Below are 19,610 nucleotides of genomic sequence, written 5' to 3'. Positions count from 1 at the left end.
AGGCAGCAATTTGAGTAATATGGTGATTTAAGGAATATATTTAATTGGAATACCAATCTAGTATTATTTTTAAGATAAATCTTTGGACTTAAAAAAAAAAGTTCACCCTTTCCATAATCTTAGGCTGTGGGCCCAGTGTTCCAAGGATGAGTGCTCACTTCTACCATGACAGGTGCACCGGAGTCAGTCTTGAAAAACTGTGCAAGGGTATTAAGTATGTGAGACAAATTTATCTAGAAATTAAAGGTAAAATAATGTTGTCTCTAGAAAGATAATTTTAGGAAACACAAAGAATTTAAAAACATATGGAGTCTGTATTTTCATACTCAGTGGTTCTTCCTGGTTAGAATGACCCATGAATTGGAAGGACTTCAGTTTGCATTAGAGGGGAGTGCCCAGAGCTGATCATTGGAATAATTAACTTGCCCTCACTGCTCTGCACCGAGAATACAAGTGCGGAAAGAGAAGCTGAGACGTAATTGCTGACAAATATGCTGTGCGTATTGAAAACCAGAAAATTTGCAGCTGCCACCCAGACTCCCTCATTGTGCAGATTTACAAAGAGCCACAAAAGGGACATGAGGTAAATGTAGGGTGCATGCCATAAACCATTTTGAGAAAATATCTGGGGGACAATTTAATATGAAATATCAGCTGGTAAAAGAGACCAGCTGCTTATTAAGAAGGATGACTCAAGCTAAAACCTCTAGTTCTTATTATATAATGAAATTACCAATATATAAACCTTCATTTGGGGAAAAAAAACTGCTGGATTCGAATGTGTCATAGATATGCATATGGACTTCCGATGATCTGAAGATACGGAGTTTCACTTAGTGTAGTCAAAAGTTAAAACTTATTTGGAAATCCAGTAAGCAGAAGCATTCTTAGCTTACCATTATTCCTAAAATTTTCTATTTGCATTGCATGGAATCTTAATTTTCTGTCAGAAACAGACATCTAATTTTTCATGTATTGAAAACCAATCAATCAATCCTCCTATTCTAGCTTACTGTGAATCTCACTTTTAGAGGTAATGAATACATAAAATTCCTGGGGGTTTTCAGTACAAATGACTTGCATTAGTGTAGCATCCACTAATGGTGGAACTTTGAGTTTCCTTCAGCTTACAAAGTTTATTACCTCATGTCCATCTTCTTTCTAACTTATAGAAGTATGCTGCTATCATCCCTTTGTTCTTGTAGGTAAAAGCTCTTGTAAGTATGGATGTACATCCAATCTACCAGTGTTGACTAGAAGTTTTGCTAACTTAACAGAAAATGTTTCAACAAAGGAATCTGTTTTAAATGTTGAAATTCTGAGCATCTTAAGAATAAAAAGGGAGAAAATTGAGGACCATGGATGTTCCTGGAATTCATCAAATTATTCTGTATCTATGTGGCAAAAAGCAGCCTGCTTTTTATAAATGTGGATTCCTGTGGGATGTAAAGTTTGTAGATCACCTTTAATTTCATGTTAAAATTTTCAACACCTTTGAAAATTAATTTATCTCTGAATTTTGCCTCTGTGAAACTTTCCTATTAATATTTGCTTTAGTTTTTCTGGTGCATTCTTTTGATGCTGAATATTAGATCATTACAGTAAGCAGTAGTCTCTTAAATGGAAATCAATCTTTCCCCAGCTCATTTGTATCATTTATTTATTGACAACCATTTCATTAATGTTGAGTCAAACTATCCCAATGCATCTAATTCTTGTTGCAAATCACCTTGCCAGAAGGTCACTTTCCACCTGGACTTGGGTTAGCTTTGAAACACACTTTTCCTTATGCCAGCAGAGAGATAAGAACTCACAGTCCCCAAAAAATACCTCTGACAAAAGTAAAGAATCCCCATATTTATCGTCATTTCTAAATCAAGAACATTAAAAAATGGTCCAGGTAGCTGAGAAACTGAGATTCTTTTATTTGGGGTTTAAAACAACAACAACAACTTCCCTTCTCCCTCTCCTTCACTGATGTGGCCTCCCTATGGGGACCTCTCCTGCTCTCCCAGGGCTCCTGCCACAGCTCCTCCCAGTCTGTAGTTTATGCAGAAGGGTGATTTAAAGGTAAAACATTCCTTTCTCACACTTTAAACCCACCTGCATAGGTGCCCCTGCCCGCTTCCTCTGCCCCTCTGTGGATATCGCCCCTTCCCTCTTTCTCTTCAGGTAGAGATGTACTCTCTTGAATTAAAAGCCTTCAAACTTCTTGCTCCTTGGTCTTGATCCCCCTTTGATCTCTCAATCTCTCCAGCCAGACTTTTAGGATTGTTAGACTAATACTCCTAATAATCATGTCTTCCACTCAATTAAGAAAAGAAAGGACTGACTCTGCCGTCCCTCAGATCACTGCTCTTTTTCTTGTCACCTACACTTGATTGCTCTCATTTCCTGCTCATCCCAACTGCTCTTTATCATTTTCAGTTTGAAATCAAACTTTTGTGTCTCCATTTCATTTAAACTACACTTAAAGGCAACAGAAATCTCCTAGTTGGCCAAGGAGGAGGCTGTGCTGGTCCAGGGGCTTTTATCAATCTTCATCTCCTCAACTTCCTTTAGAAGACTGTGATACTCTGCCCTTTGGATTCATATCTCTCTCTCTCTCTCTCTCTCTCTCTCTCTCTCTCTCTCTCTCTCTCTCTCTCTCTCTCTCTCTCTCCCCCTACTCTCCTAAGTGTCTTCAAGTCTTCTAACACCAATTCTAACTTGGATTCCATTCTCTTTATGCTTAATTTCCGTTTTTTCGTTTTTGTTTGTGGCAACCAAATATAGTATCATAGAAATTTTGGAATTGGGTTCTACTCTTCCTATCTGGGTCCAGTGCTGTTTACTGGCACCTTCTATCTGACACCAGTGATGGTGAATGAGAAGAAAGTGTTTAAGTCCATTAGTGCATATCTGTAATCACGTACTTTCTGTTTTCATTAAACTGAAATATACAATCTTTTAACATACGTAAGGTCTGGGATATAGTTCAGTGGTAGAGTGCCCTTAGGTTAAATAACACACAAATACACACAAGAAGAGGCTAACAAACATACTTTAAAAAATAAAAAAAAAAAAAAAGATAAGAAGGTTGCTGAGAATCATAGTGATTATGTGACACAAAAATTTTAAAATATGGGAGAAGAGGAGCATTAATATGGATTATAGAAAGAAAACTTTAATAAATAGATCCCAAGAGACATTTGTTTTGTGCAATGTACAAATTAAATAATTAGTGCTTCATTACTAATTTATGGATGTGTCAAAGTTAACAAAGGAAAAAGTGGAAGAAAAAAATTCATCTAAAATAAATTAAGTAGTTTGGAGTGAAGTAAAAGTTGTGAAATAAACCAGATCTCTAAGTTGTTCCACAAGAAAAAAATGAGCTTTAATCCAATACCTCATTGAATCTGTATTTTGGGGTGGTATTTTCATCAGCTTTGTGCCACTCTGGCCCAAATTCCTGACAAGAAAATCTTAGAGGAGGAAAAGTTGATTATGGCTCACAGTTTCAGAGGTTCAGTCCTTGGTCCTCCAAATCCATACCTCCAGGCCCAGGTTAGGCAGAGCATCATGGCAGAAAGGCAGAAGGGAAGGAAAGCAGCTCAGGACCCACAGCCAGGAATCAAAGGGACAGCTCTGCTCACCAGGGACAAAATATAAACCCTAAAGGCACACCTCCAATGACCTACTTCCTTCAATCACATTCTACCTGACTACAGTTACCACCCAGTTAATCCACATAGGCGGATTAATCCACTGATTAGGTTACAATTCTCATAATCTAATCATTTCACCTCTGAACATTCCTGCATTGCCTCACATATGAGCTTTTGGGAAATACCTCCTATATAACCATAACTGGGGTGCAGCTAGATCATGGGGGAAATCCTCCTCACTATCCCCTGAGGCAGAGTCTGCTGTTCCCAATTATTTGGTTATCCTTTGAAGCAAAATTCAACATGCTGCTATTCCAAAGTTGTATGGCATCCTATAAAGGCCACATCTATCATGAGAACAATGAGGTCTCCTCTTTCTTCATCCTTAGTTAGGTTATTTATGTTTTATCTTGTCTTCTTACTTTATCAAATCCAGGAATATATATATATAATTTTTAAATAGATCACATCTCAAATATGACAAGCCCTGTGAAAATCCCTGGAAATAAAAATCATGATATTATGGCCTGTAATACCATCGCATCATACTGTACTTACAATAATAATATCTGCCTACAAAGAAGATCTTACAGTTATAAACGAAAGTAAGTAGTTAAAAGACTTTTGCCCAGATCTTTCTGACTCATAAGGAAGAATACATATGTTGAAAATTGTCTTAGAAAAGACATACTAAAAATGTCTGTAATGTGAGAATTTAGAGTCTTGTTCTCAAGGAGAGTCAACCACTTTTACTCTCAAGCATTTCTGATTTCTTTAGCCATTTAACAAATATCTTCTGCAGAACAACTCACAAATATCCAATAGTCCTTTTGCCATCTGATTTTAAAAAGAATTACCAACATCTACAGATGTTCAAGAAAATAATTCATCCCAGTAGACACATGTAACTTTTTCTACATAGAAATGAATGTAACTTGATTAGAAGAATATCAAAACAAAAATGGACTTGCTTCAGGAGTTGAAATATTATTATATTTACTTTAAATACATAGAAATTTCAAAACAAGTTTGAAGACAAATGCCAGAATTCACCTGGTTCTGGCCTTTTAAGTTCTCACTGTCCAGCAGCTGACACTCATGAAGGCTAAGCCCTATTCCTGATATTACAGCCACAACTGACCCCAGAGACGGTAGGGGTGGGAGTGAGGATGGAGGAGGCATGGTATCCCAGTGATGGGTGATGACATCACAGCACAGTGACTACTAGACCAGACCTGACCTCCTGTCTCACGGGCTGATCCCTATACCCAGACATGTGTCAGGATCCTGTCCAGTCTCCCAGAGGGGCCTCTCATAATCATTAATTCACTTATTGACTCATTCAGTAAGCATTTACAGTAATAACTGTGACAGCAGAATGAACCAAACATCCCTGATTCACTTTTCTTTTTTTCCATCAGGCTGGGGATGGGGATGGAACCCAGGGCCTCAGCACATGGTATTTGGCTTCTCGACCATTAAGATCCACCCCAGCTCCACATTACCTTTGGGGGCACCAGATCCACTGTGATCTGCCTCAGTGACCTTTCCCAAGCTTTCCCAAACTCTCCACCTCTCTTCTTGCAAAGCAGATCCTTTCTTACAGTCCTTTAATCATGGATGTCAGCAAGCATTGGAGCCAAACTAAATGTATATCCATTTGTGGGGAATGTATGACCCCTTGAGAGAAATGAAAACCCAAAAGAGTAACAACAAAAGCAATTACTTCATAATTAGTTTTTCTACAAGGCAAGGAGGCCAGTGGTGCTATAATGTGGCCAAGCAAGGATTTGCTCCTCACACCTTCTCCTGCCCTTATCCCCATTCCTGACATCTGATTTTCCTTCCCTTTACCCAGGTTCCCAGTGTCTTCATGTTTTATTACTACCACAGCATGTCCATTCAGGTGCACCAACCACCTCCTGGGCCAGACACAAATTTTAAAAACTTCCAAACCTATTCCTCTTAATACTCTAAAATGATAACATTGCAGGGGACTCTCTTCCCTGACTATATTTAGATCCATCATGACTTTTTCTTTTTAACTTAAATATTGTAATATTTTTTTCTGATAAATCTAATCATTTTAATGCCAATGAAGAAAAAAATCAAAATCTAAAATTACCATTCTACTTTATTTCACTATGAATTCATTTCTAAACCTAAAAAAGTGGACTTTTAAAATTAAAATGTGATCATGCAATGTGGTGTTTGGCATATTGTTTTCTACTTAATCTAATAAGAATATTTTTCTCTTCTCATTAAATAATTTTTCAAATGTAGATTTAATGGCATCATAAACTTCTATGTGATAGGTATCTCTAATTAGCTATTTCCATTTCCTTATTAGTTTTTATTAAATTTTCTGTTACAAATTATTCTATGATGATCATCCTGTAAATAGATGTTTGCATAAATGTAGCACGGTCAAATAGTTGGTTGTCTTCCCGTACCCACTGTCTCATTCTTCCTTAATAAAAGATTCCTAGGGAACAACAGACAGTTTGAAAATGCCACATCCCCACCTCACCCCATGTCCTGTAGCAGCTTGGGGTGGTCACTTGGCTCAACACTGACCAATAAGATACAGGCAGAAGTGTATTTAGTAGGACTTAAAGATAAAAACAATTCAAATTAGTGCATCAAATGCCTTCACCTCTCACTTTTCTTTCTGTCTAGAATGTGGGTGTGAGGACAACAGATACATTAGCTGTCTTATAAGGCTGAGAAAGGAAGCCACATACAGAGGTGAAGCCTGATCATTGACGATGGGTGTTCTGGAACCAGCCTCCGGTAGAATACTCCCAAACATCCTTCTACATGAAGAAGAGAAACCTTTTCTAACTTCATTTTGCAAAATGCTTTATGTGGCTATGCTTTTATTTTTCTCCTTGAGAGGGGGCTCTATAAAATGCACTGTTTTATAGAGTTTATCACTGAAAACACATTCACTTAAAATTCAATTATCTGCTAGGTGCTGTGATGAACACCTGTAATCCCAGCTACTCCAAAGCCTGAGGCAGGAGGATCACAACTTCAAGGCTAACCTGGACAGCTTACCAAGACTCTGTCTCAAAATTTAAAAATAAAAATGGGCTGAGGATACAGCACCATGGAGAGAGTCCCTCAGTTCAGTTCCCAGTAACTAACCGTCCCCCTCCCACCACACACACACACACACACACACACACACACACGCACGCACACATTCAATTATAAGGCAAAAAAATCTGAATAAAAGATTGAAATCAAAGTATTTGAACAGCATTTCAAAGGAAAAAGAGAAGAAGGGAGGAGTTGAAATGTGAATGACAAATAAGAAGATGTTCAAATTCATTAGTTGTTAGGAAATGCAAAATAAAGTCACAGTGCAGTCATTTAAAATTACCAATAAATTTTTAGCTATATTCTAGAATGACTAAAATTCAAAAGATTGAAAATAATATGTGTGGGTGAGAATGTGGAGAACTGTAATCCTATTAGATGGTTAATAGGAATTGAAATACCATAGCTACTTTGGAGGAAGATGGCAGTTTTTTATAAACATAAATTACCATCAAACCTAGCAATTGCCTTCCTAGATTTATCCAAAAGAAAGGAACATGTACATTCGTACTGTGATACATATACTACTAATGTTCATAGCAGTGTTAAGCATAATAGCCCAAAGGGGGTATTTTCCAAAAAGCTTTTGAATAAAAAAACAACATGTGCAATATAATTTCATCTATATGAAATGTCTAGAAACATATATTTATAGCTACAGAAAGCAAATTGATGGTTGCTGAGGGAGGGTATATCATGGTTTAGATATGAGGTGTCCCCCAAACATTCATGTGTAAGAAATGCAAGAAGGTTTAGTGGTGAAATAATTGGATTATGAGAGCCTTCATGGAAACAGTGCATTATCTCCTGATAGGAATTGACTGAGTAGTAACTGTAGGAAGTTAGGGTATGGCTGGAGAAGGTAGGTCACTAGGGGTATCCTGCCTTTCACCCGAGTTCCTGGTGAGTGGAGCTTTCTGCTTCCTGGTAGCCATGTCCTGATCTGCATTCCTCCTCCAACTCCTTCTACCATTCCTCCTCCAACTCCTTCTACCATGCTTTGCCCTGAGGCTTTCCAAAACTAAAGCTTGGGATCAGAGAAGTAGAACTGGCTCTTTATGGGCTGAGACCAATGAAACTGTGAGCACCAAATAAACTTTTCCTTCTCTATTTCGTTATTTTTAGAGTCTTTTGGTCACAGTAAGAAAAATCTGACTAAAGCAGGGTAGGAGCCAAGATGAACTGCAAAGACCATAAGTAGATTTTAGGAGTGATGGAAATATTTTAAAACTGATTTGTGGTGATAAATGTTCAATTTCAGTTTACTAAACTCATTTTAATGAATGTGTAATATACTTATAATGGGTGAATTTTGCATGCAAACTATACTTACGTTTGTTAAAATGTATGCAAATATTTTCACTGTTGCTCATACTAGTATTCTCAATAGTGTTGTGGAAATAGGCAGAAATTATTAATCATAATTTTTTCTTAAGGTAAGTGATTTATTTCATGTTCAGTTGTTAACATCAACAATTTTATAATAATGTGTATCCTCCAAAAATCATTCTTATTTTGTTGTTTTTGTTTTTACCCAAACAAAAATCCAAACTTTAGATACTAATTCATACTCCTTTTAAGACATTAGTCTTTTTAACATCAGAATACATAATCTTGTCATCTTTCCCAAAATATAGCTCTGCATTTCTAAAATTCTATTATACATTTTCCCCTGGGTTTCCTGATAGAAGATCAAATATTTTCCATGGAACATATTTTTCATACCAATTTTCTTATTTCTATTCATGGCAATAAAAATCCATCTGTCACTCAGAAACCTAATAGCTGTGTCCAGTAAATGTTCATTTCCCATCATTGTTATCACCACAAAGTCTATCAAATTACTGCATGTGATTTCCACATGTAACACGCTCATTCTTTATATAGCAACTCTCCCTGGGTTCCTTCCTGGTTGTGGTGGGTTTTTCAACCCATAGACAATTTCCCTAGGGGGAAGATTCTGTTGGCTTTTGTCATTGTGGTTTGTGCTGGGGCTTGAACCAGGGCCTTGTGGACAAACACTCTGCCATTGAGCTTCATCTGAAGCCCTGGGGAAATTCTTACTATCTTGTCAACTGCTACTCTGACACATCTGACATGAATTGTAGCTGAACAGATGAATCCAGAATAAGTATAGAATGAACACAGGTGCTACCCCAAGTCAAAATATCATGCCAAGCTTAAGGAGTTCACATAGCACAGACTGCGCCTGCCCAGTTGATTGCTGTTGTTTAAGTTTCTGTGTTGGGGGAGAGAAAGAGATTTTGATGAACGCTGTAAGATTATGAGCTATTTCAGCATAGCTTAAAAATATAGGGAAGCCAGAAGAGGTTCTGAGAAATCAGCTGGAAGTGCCTGCTTGGGCCAGCTACAGGGGTGGTGAACAGCATGTTGGAGGATTCTGACTTATTTCTCTAAGAACGTGTAAGAAAAATGTCAAGCATAAGTTGTTTTTTTTTTTAAATTTTAGTTGTAGACAGACACATTACCCTTATTTTTTATTTATTTATTTTTATGTGTTGCTGAGGATCGAACCTAGTACCTCATACATGTGAGGCAAATGCTCTACCACTGAGCTACAAGCCCAGCCCAAGCATAAGTTATTATGTACAACAGTTCATAGCAATTATCACCTATTTTTACATACAGAAGTGCATTTCATTTGGAAAGCCATCATTTACTCTGGATAATTTGGAATAAAATATGTACATTTTTTATAAAAATTAAACTTCAAAATACATACTTAAGAAATAACAATAATAAACAGAATTCTGACTTGTGCAGATCAACCTATTGCCACATTTGCCAGTTCATTTGTACCCACTGGGTCCATAGCAACACTATGCTCCTACATTCAGACATCACAAATAAAGTTTGGGTAGCTTAGAACATTCACATGTCCATTCTCCTACCCACGGAACACCTCAGAATTCCATTCTTATTGGACAATTTCTGCAGAACTCAAAATAAAATTCTGCTTTGTGCATTTGGCTTATCAATTTAAATTTTTTTTTCTAGGTTTATTTATGGTTTGTTTTTCCAGAGCACATTGATCTTGATTCCTACTGTGCAGTTTCATCTTTATGGAGCCCTGTGTTGCCATATTCATGGTAATATCTCATTCTCCAGGTGTATAAAGTGTCAGTCATTTGTCTTCTTTGGCTTTCTGGTAACTTATCATAGCCACGTGTCAAATCAGCTAAGTATTCTGCACTCCAGTACCTTTTATAATTTAACCATTAACATTTAGCCAACAGTGATATACTATTAAAAATTACTATTGCAAAATAATTGTTGCAATTGTTATGACTGTTAAAATCCAAAACTTTAGTCCCTATAGCCTTGATCAGAAATCTGGCTCATTGCTGAGAGTTGATTTAATCTGTTAAGAGTGTAGTAATATATTGACATATTAAAATATTAAAAAGACTTATTGAGCACTTATTTTGTGCTAGGTATTTGGCTTAACCTAAGGGAATTAAAAACCAAGACATAGACATTTACCTCGGAGAGGATAAAATATAGTAAGGCAAAATGTTTTTGAAAAACAATTATGTGATCTAATCAGAGATCTGCAACTCAATCATCTTTTTCCTTTCTACTAGAGACTTAGCAAATGATTAGTGGTTTATTGCTGCAGGGTGAAATATTATAAACAAACAGACCATAATATGAATCACAGGTCTTGCTGGCCTAATAATATGTAGTAAAAGGATAGAATTACAACTAGAAATTAGAATTTTGGAAATTTAAAAAAAGACTTATATGGATTATCTCATTTGTTCATTATCAACCCTTGAAGTTTAAGAAGATATGTCTTCTCTACCTTATTCAATAGAGAGACATAAGGTGCTCCTGAAGGCCAATATTACTTGTTTGAAGACATATAACATAAGCCCCCAAGTCACTTTATTCCTAGTTGAGGTTTTTATTCTGAGAAATAATGTGGGAGTTGCACATAAAAGAGAATAAATCTGTTCTCAATAATTAATGGATAAAAAAATGTGGCATATATACACAATGGAATTTTATTCAGCAATAAAAGAGAATAAAATCATGGCATTTGCAGATAAATGGATGGTGTTGGAGAAGATAATGCTAAGTGGAGTTAGCCAATCCCCCCAAAACAAATGGCGAATGTTTTCTCTGATATAAGGAGACTGATTCATAGTGAGGTAGGAAGGGGGAACATGGGAGGAATAGATGAATTCTAGATAGGGAAGAGGGGTGGGAGGGAAAGGGAGGGGCAGGGGATTAGCAAGGATGTTGGAATGTTATAGACATCATTATCCAAAGTACATGTATAAAGACATGAATTGGGTGTCAACCTACTTTATATACAAACAGAGATATGAAAAATTGTGGTATATACGTGTAATAAGAATTTTAACGCATTCCACTGTCATTTTTTAAATCAACAAAAAAGAAAATATCAAAAATTCTTAACAATAATAACTATAAGAGTATTGATATTATTAATAAGCTTCTGATACTTTATACCACAATTCCATCCAAATCCAGGATGTTTCCATAAGGTCTATGTGTTTGAATGGCTTTGCATACATAACAAAAGAAAAAAATAGTTCAAATCTGGTACCATATAATGCTAGTTAAGTGGGCACATACAACAGAACCTTGGCATGCCATTGTTTCTTCTTTCTCCTTTGTAATCTCTAAAGAAAGGAACTCACCTCTCATATCATAATTTTCTGTTTTATTAACTGGAAATAAACATTGTATAAAATATTACTGGGCTCTAGAGTCAGTCTTGTAGGGCATTTATTCTTAATGTGCTAAGTTTCTGCATCTGATAATTTCTAGTTGACCACTCAGAATTTTTCTCCTTCTGTCAAGTATCAATTACCAAGTCCTCTTAATTTCCAAGTCCTAGAAGTTCTTCACCTATTAAATTGAAAAATCTGAGAACCTAACAAAAGAACTACAGTTGCTTCATCTTAGTAGAACTGAGTCAAGATTAATGAAATAATCGACTCTGAATTGGTCTGGACTTTCATAAAAAAAGGTGTTACAATAATGCATGGTCTTTTTCATCACACTGAAGTGGCATTGTTTTAGGCTTTGTGAGAAATGAAAGTATCGTCCGTTTTCCTGTAAAATCCAGTGAATTGCTCCTAAAATAATGGGTGTGGAGTTCATTTCTTATAACTGAGATATATCCATTTATGGTGAGCTTTAAAAGCTGAGAATCTTCAGTGGGTCACGCAATATCCTAGCACACATGGTACATTCTACACGTATGTAACTAGAAGGGGTATCATGCATTCAAAGGAATTATTTCCATGTCCAATACTGACCATTGGATGGACTTGGTCAATGATCCATGATGTTCATCTCTACAACCTGGGGGAAGTTTAAAGACTTCACAGATGTACTCATAGATAGCAAAAGCAATTTCTTTATCCATCAGTAAACCTTTGCTATTTAAGGAATATCCACTGAATGTTAGAAAGTCCCAATACTTCTCCTTTGACATAGAAACACACATAGAGAATTTTCACGACTAATAATTTTCTCTGTCATTCCTTACCAAACAGAGGCCAACATTTTATCGCTGTTTCTAGGTCTTGTAATGCCTAAAACAAATATTTGCTTACAAAATGGCACCTGCCATCTTACAAGTATCAAAGAAACAATAGGTTAGTCACATATTTGGCAAAAGTCAATTAATGCAAGAATGGTGCATATAATTGTAAATGTGCATTATAATACCTTAAATGACTGGTTTCAAATGGCCACTTGAGGGCACCAAAGCAGAGACAATGAGAGTCCTAAACCATTTTGGCACTTGAAAGCTACTTTCTCTACATCTCAGAGAGATAGTCTTCATTCCAAACACAACTGCAAAATATAAAATATCTTTAAAACCAGCAGACACAAAATGCATGCTTTCATATTATTGTATTTGGATACTCCAAAACTTTGCAACAAAGCTACTCCATGCCACCACATGGAAACATTCCTTTATTCTCAACATGAAATTCATGAAAACCAAGACTTCATTCAAACCCAATGGACATAATTGAATTCATTTTCTCTCCCCAAGTCCTTACTTGGTTTTCAATTCTATTATTAGACTCTTTAATTTCCATTAGTATTTTTCTATTATTCTGACTCTACTCTGCATGCAAGAGCTAACTTCCATTTATTACATTAGCCTCAAAAAGTTTGAACTAATGATATGACACTACCTTTGCTTCTAGTGTGCTATGAGAGGTACTTTAGTCACTCCTTCCTTGCTTGCTTTAGACATAGACCTTTAAGCTCTCACGTCTCCATATTTTTACTATCTTACATAGATTTTCCTGTTAAATTATGAGCTCCCTGAGTGCAGGAATTTGGTCTTACAGGTACCAATCTCTACCATGCAAGCTCTCAATAAAAGTTACATAAATGAGAAGGAGAACATGATCCCTAATAGAATGTTTCTGGTAAGGAACATAAGTCAGGAACCTTGAAAAGTTAAATAACCAAATGATTAAGTGGCAATGATGCCTCATAGACACAATGAGTAGAGATGAACACAGGTCAAGTCTAGTATCCATGTTCAAAAAGGTAACAGGAATCAAATACGATTAATTCTAACAATATGTGTATTTATCCAGATACGTAAAAAGTATCATTTTGAAATTCAACCAATATAAAGCACTTAATTAGGAGATATCTTAATGGTTTTTCTTAATCCAGTATTTTACCTTTATAGGATATCTCAATTCAGATGATAAATTTTCATCAAAAAATACTCAATTTGTTTTTAGATTTCATGAAGTTGAAAATTAGAATCACATACTCAAGTTGTTGCAAAGAACTTTATTCCAATAATTGAATTAAGTACCAAAAGATATTTTCTATTAATATTTATATCCACATGGATGAAACTGGCTCGTCGTTTTTTTTTTTTTTTAAGAATTGATTGGATTTTAAACAAAAATAGACTTTTTTCTAAACCCAAGTGAAGTAAATTCACTCACTTTTAGATTAACTCAATATTGATAACATTGAATTTGAAGACTATTGCATCAATGAAAAATCAACTCTAAATTAATCAATATCAACAAAACATTCTCCAGATATCTCTTGTGATTTTATAGTTAATTTATGTAATAATTAAAATTAAAATATTCTGAATATTAATTAACAAAAATGTATAAAATTTTATTAGGGTTTATATTATGAAACATTCAATTTCAACAGAAATTTTCACACATTTGCCTAGTCACAAGTAATATTTTCTTATCTTCAGAGCTTCAAATTTTTGTTATTTGAATATACAATATACACACATATTTTTATCTTCAATTGTTAAATATTTGGCAAGGATTTCTTAGTTCAAAGAGAATATTAAATTGAAAATAATAGTTTGGTAAATTAAAAAAAAATAAAATAACTTCCACAACTCTACTAATGAACATTGTCAAAGAATTAAGATCACTAGATTCCTAGACTTATTTTCTCTCAACATTTCCTCAAACATGCAATTACTCATAGCATATATCCATATAAATTTAACAAGCATATTTTTAAAAATATTTCATAGAGTCTGCTTCAGAAAACTGCACACACACCTTATGTATCATGGAACAGAATCAAGGAGCAACAAAACAAAACGTGTTTAAAAATTCCAATATTCTAGCTGGATGCAGTGGCACATGCCAGTAATCCCAATGGCTTAGGAGGCTGAGGCAGGAGGTTCACAAGTCCAAAGCCAGCCTCAGTGATTTAGAGAGACACTAAGTAACTTAATCTCAATAAAAAATAAAAGGTGCTGGGATGTGGCTCAGTGGCAAAGCATCCCTGGATTCAATTCCTGGTACAAAAACAAACAAACAAAAACAAACAAATAAACAAAAAATCCAGTATTCTAGAGTGCTGGCATCATGGTAGAAGTTATTTTTTCCTATTTTTGCTTAGATGTTTTCTTTGGAGATAATCAAAGTTAAAACTAAGCCATGCAGCTGTGAAACAATATTTCTTGGTTGTTTCTGGAAGTCCTTTGAGAAAAAAGGTACCCACAGTGCCTCAATATTAATTGAACAGTGTCTCTTCCATGGAAGACTATTAATTTTGATTGCTGAAAGTTATCAAATTCACTACATATTTTATGAAAATTCTGCTTAATGTTATCCATTTTCTTTAATGTTATCCATTTTCCTTCATTGTTTTACATAATAGCTCTTTTTTGTTTTGCTCTGTTATACAAATGGTAGTTGTTAGTCATCATGAAACCTGCAACATATCTTCCTCCAGTCTCTCTACCACTTTCACTCTCACTCTCTAACTCTTCCAAGCACAGTGCTAGCTTCTCTAACCCTTTATTCTGCATGAGTTCCACGTCTTCACTTTACATTTAAAAATATATAGCCATACTTATTTTTTAATTTGAAAAATAATTATATTCTAATTAAAATATAATAAATTTCTCATTGTAGCACCAATTACAATTAATAGACATAACCTGTGCTGTCTGTATGGAGAACTCAAGTGAACACATTACAATGCAATATCAGCATACAGAAAACAGTGCATGCCGAGTTCACCAGTAGCAACTGCACAGAGGATGTGCTTATTTGTTTTACTATGAATGAAATATGCACCTCCCCACTGTGATGTAATAATATCATATGATACAATAATTAAAGGAAAATAAAGTCCTACCAAAACAAGGTTGTGTTTAACAACAACAACAAAAATCTTTCACACTGCTTCAGATTTTGAATGTAAACTAGTTGAAATTAAATAACTCAGTCTTAATCATACCAGCCATATTTTAAGTGCCCAATAGCCTCAAGTGGCCACAGCTACGCTATTGAACAATACAGGTCTGGACTCTGTGTCTCTCAAGATTATGTAATGAATTTAATAGTATTGCCCACAGAACCCAGCACATAAAGAATGGTGGATTGAATTTGATATCCTAATGCCATACATGATTAAGGATGAAATCAATGCATGTGTACAAATGCCATAAATTCACAATACACACACACAAAAAAAATTTGCCAAAGAATTGAGACTTATGGGATATTAGACATTCAAAAGTAGAGGAGAGGGGAATGAGGGAAGATGATATAAGCAGCTATGAAACAAGCCAAACCAACCTTAGATGAGAGAGTGAGGGCGACAGAATGGATACAAGGAAAATAGGGAATTAGTTTAAAGTTGAGAGAGTGGAAAGGCTTCTGAGCCAGGAGTGAACATTGTCCCTTAAGTCATGTGGACCCTCTGAGAACTGAAAACAGGAAATTATTATGAAAGACGTATTTAGGAAGAGTCATTCGACATTGGAGTGGGTGAGGTGTAAAGAAGTATTAGAAGTAAAGAAGCATTAGAAGATCACCATAATGAAATCAGATCAGGAGATAAGGATTGGGATGGTGGCACAGGAACCAATATGAACAAAGAGCAAACTGTAACAAAGGACATCTCCTTGAGGTGTGGCTGAGCAGAAAGGCAGGAAATAATCAAAATGGAGTCTAAGCTGTTCATAAGGTATGAGGAGAAGCACGGGCAATAGCCTTTGTAGCCTTGCTAAAGAAATATCATAATTATTTCTCTATATTTTTCTTTCTACCAAATTAAGCATTCAGATATGAGGAAAATATGTATGGCTTCACATGTATTTGCAGGTGTATTTGACTTCGGTACAGTGACGGGCATGGTCAGAGCAGAGGTCTTTTCATAAATTCTCTGAAAAATAAAGGAAGAGTTAAAGAAAAAAATGACTCAGGAATTAATGTTGAAAATGCACACAGTTCTGGAACTGAAAGAGGGAGGAAAATAAGGAAAGTTAAGAGAAACGGAAAAAAGCCTGGGCCATAGCAGGCTACCTAGGAAAACTGTTTTAAAAAGAAGCAAATTGCCAACAGTTTCAAAAAAGGCTTTGGCGGGGTGCGGTGATGCACACCTGTAATCCCAGAGGCTGGGGAGGCTAAAACACAAGGATCTCAAGTTTAATCCAGCCTCAGCAAAAGCAAGGCTAAGCAAGTCAGTGAGACCCTGTCTCTAAATAAAATACAAAAAGGGCTGGGGATGTGGCTCAGGGGTTGAGTGCTTCTGAGTTCAATCCCTGGTGCCCCCAAAAGAAAAAGATTATAAAAATCCCCGTTACTTAGCAACATCCAGCTCTTGCAAGGTCAAAACGCAACACATCACTCACTTGTTTGTGGGGATTTGGTGTGACCAGAGCTCCTGTGCTGCTCACTGAGCATCCACAATTGTGCTCAGCACACACTGTGAAGACAGAAATGACCGTTATGGGTTTGTGCACAGACTGCCCTTCAGCATCATTTCAGAGTGTGCCTTTTCTGCTTACATTTACAGTTCCACTTTTTAAAAAGTTAACCATAAAATGGCCTCAGACAGGTCGCTCAGGAGAGACTCTAGGAGCAGGCTGGTCGTTGTATGAGATGACAGTTTCATGGATGTTACTGGCCATGAAAACTTCCAGGGGGACAGGATGTGGGGTGAAAGACAGTGACAGCGATGACCCTGACCCTGTGTGGGATAATCTATGTATTTGTGTCTAAGTTTTTTTGACCAAAAAAGTTTAAGTAGCAAAAAAATAAAATAAAAATAGAAACAATTTATAGAATAAAAATATACAGAATGACAATATTTGTGTGCAGTCATACAATGTGTTTGTGTTTTATGCTAAGTGTTAATGATAGAAAAGAATCAAGAAATTTAAAAACCATAAAAGCATACAAAATGAAAAATGTTAAAGTAAGCTAAGGTTAATTTATTATTGAAGAAAGGAAAATATTTTTATCAGTTTGGTGTAGACTAAGTATGCAGTGTTTGAAAACTTTACCATGGTATGATCATGTCCTGGGCCTTTGAACACTCTCAGGGGTCACTCACAGACAGCCAGGGCAACTTCAGGACTGCAGGATTCCTCCATGAGAAGTGGAGGGGACTATGTTTAGATCTTTTATAACATGGCCTTCCTGCATTTTTTTAAAAGTCAAGATGCATAAATATTACTCCTATATTACAGTTGCCTACAGTACTCGATACAGCAGGTTGGTAGCAGGTCCTACCATGTAGGATGGTGTCAACTACACTGTGATGTTCACACAGTGAATGATGCACTATTCAGAACATATCCCCATTTCTCAGCAACATGAGTGTAATTGGATCAATATAAAATTATTTTTCAATGAAAAATAGCTCAAAGTATCCATCCTGTGTTTCAAGAAAAAAAATCTGAATTTTCACCATTTCCTAGGAAAAAAATACTGAGAATAGAAAATATCTATTTGATTCTCTACACATCCTTGAATAGATCATGCAGTTGGACAGTAATTATAATTAGAAAGTAATTGGTGGGTGAAAGAATTAACAAAATCTAATTACATAGGAATGCCAATATGTAAATATATACATGCTGGAAATTTAAACATTACAATTCACTTCTGAGAAAGAATATGTAATTCTCAGAATATGTAATATGTAATTGCCAGCATTTCAGGTTTATAACATTTTTTATTCTTTTTTTTAAGAGAGAGAAAGAAAAAAAATTTTTAATATTTATTTTTTAATTTTCGGTGGACACAACATCTTTATTTTTATTTTTATGTGGTGCTGAGGATTGAACCCAGCGTCCCTCGCATGCCAGGCGAGCGCACTACCACTTGAGCCACATCCCCAGCCCATTTATTATTCTTAATGATACCACTAGAGACTGAACAAAAAAATATGGCAATTAAAGTTTTTAATTATTTTATTTAAAATTTTAATTCTACTGTCCTCTCTTCTACTCCTATTTCTATAATGCTTAAAACTTCAAACAAAAGGACTGCATTCAATTAAAAAGTAAATTTTATTTAAAATACTGAAAAAATACAAAAATATTTGTATATCATTTTATAACTAATGAAATGATATCTTATATAATATCATGAAACACAAAACAGAATACATATATGTAAAAAATACATGTGTAACGATATCTCTATTTATGTATGAACTAAAAGGCCACCATACCAAAATAATAACATCCCTTAAGTCTATTTTGAAACTAGGGGGTCACTTTCATTTTTTCCCAAAATGTCTACAATGAGAGTGGATTTTTAACATCCAATATAAATATAAACATTTTAAAAGAAATTCTAAATAATTTTCCCAAGTCCACATACTTCCCGAATCTTCTGGAATAAGTTTATCTCAACTAGTCTCCACAGCTGTCAGAATTTAACATGGAATTAAAAAATCCAAGCACTAAGTTCTAATATATTCACTGAGGGTTTGTAGCATTTATTTCTGTGTAGATAATTAACTAGCAAAGGAAAACAGCTTGGGAAAGAATGCATTGAATTGCTTGGATAAAGGAATAACATACATAAAAAACCATCAGAAGAATGACACAGGAAGGAACTAGTTTCATTAAACCAATTTTGGAGGATCCAGTGAAAAACCTCTTGTCCTATGGCAATGAATGCTATGTTTATACTTCAATAGTTTGCAGCACAAATATCTAATATGTTGTATAGTTTTAAGGACTCAATCGTATTCTTTAAGTACTTTCTTAATAAGAGGTAAATGACGTAATAGAACACATCTGTGCTTGGTACAAAAATTCAATGAAACAATTTCAAAAATATTTATCTACTTGAGTGAATTCACTGAGTACTTGTTGGCAATTGCTTTAGTTCTCCACAGCCATTGACCCACGTGGTGTGTCCTCTGCACAGATTTCTAAAACGCTCCTCTGAGATGTGGAAGGCATTCTAGGTGCACTGGATAGGACTGAGCTGTACCAACTGAAACCTATAGACGGAAGCTCCAAAGAGTAAAGGAGGGGAAACAAGCACCTGCAATGCCTTGGCTGCATGTCTCTGT

This window comes from Urocitellus parryii, chromosome 8 (assembly GCF_045843805.1).
Source record: "Urocitellus parryii isolate mUroPar1 chromosome 8, mUroPar1.hap1, whole genome shotgun sequence".
Classification (NCBI taxonomy): domain Eukaryota; kingdom Metazoa; phylum Chordata; class Mammalia; order Rodentia; family Sciuridae; genus Urocitellus; species Urocitellus parryii.
The sequence above is the reverse complement of the archived record's forward strand: the minus strand, read 5'-3'. Positions refer to the sequence as shown.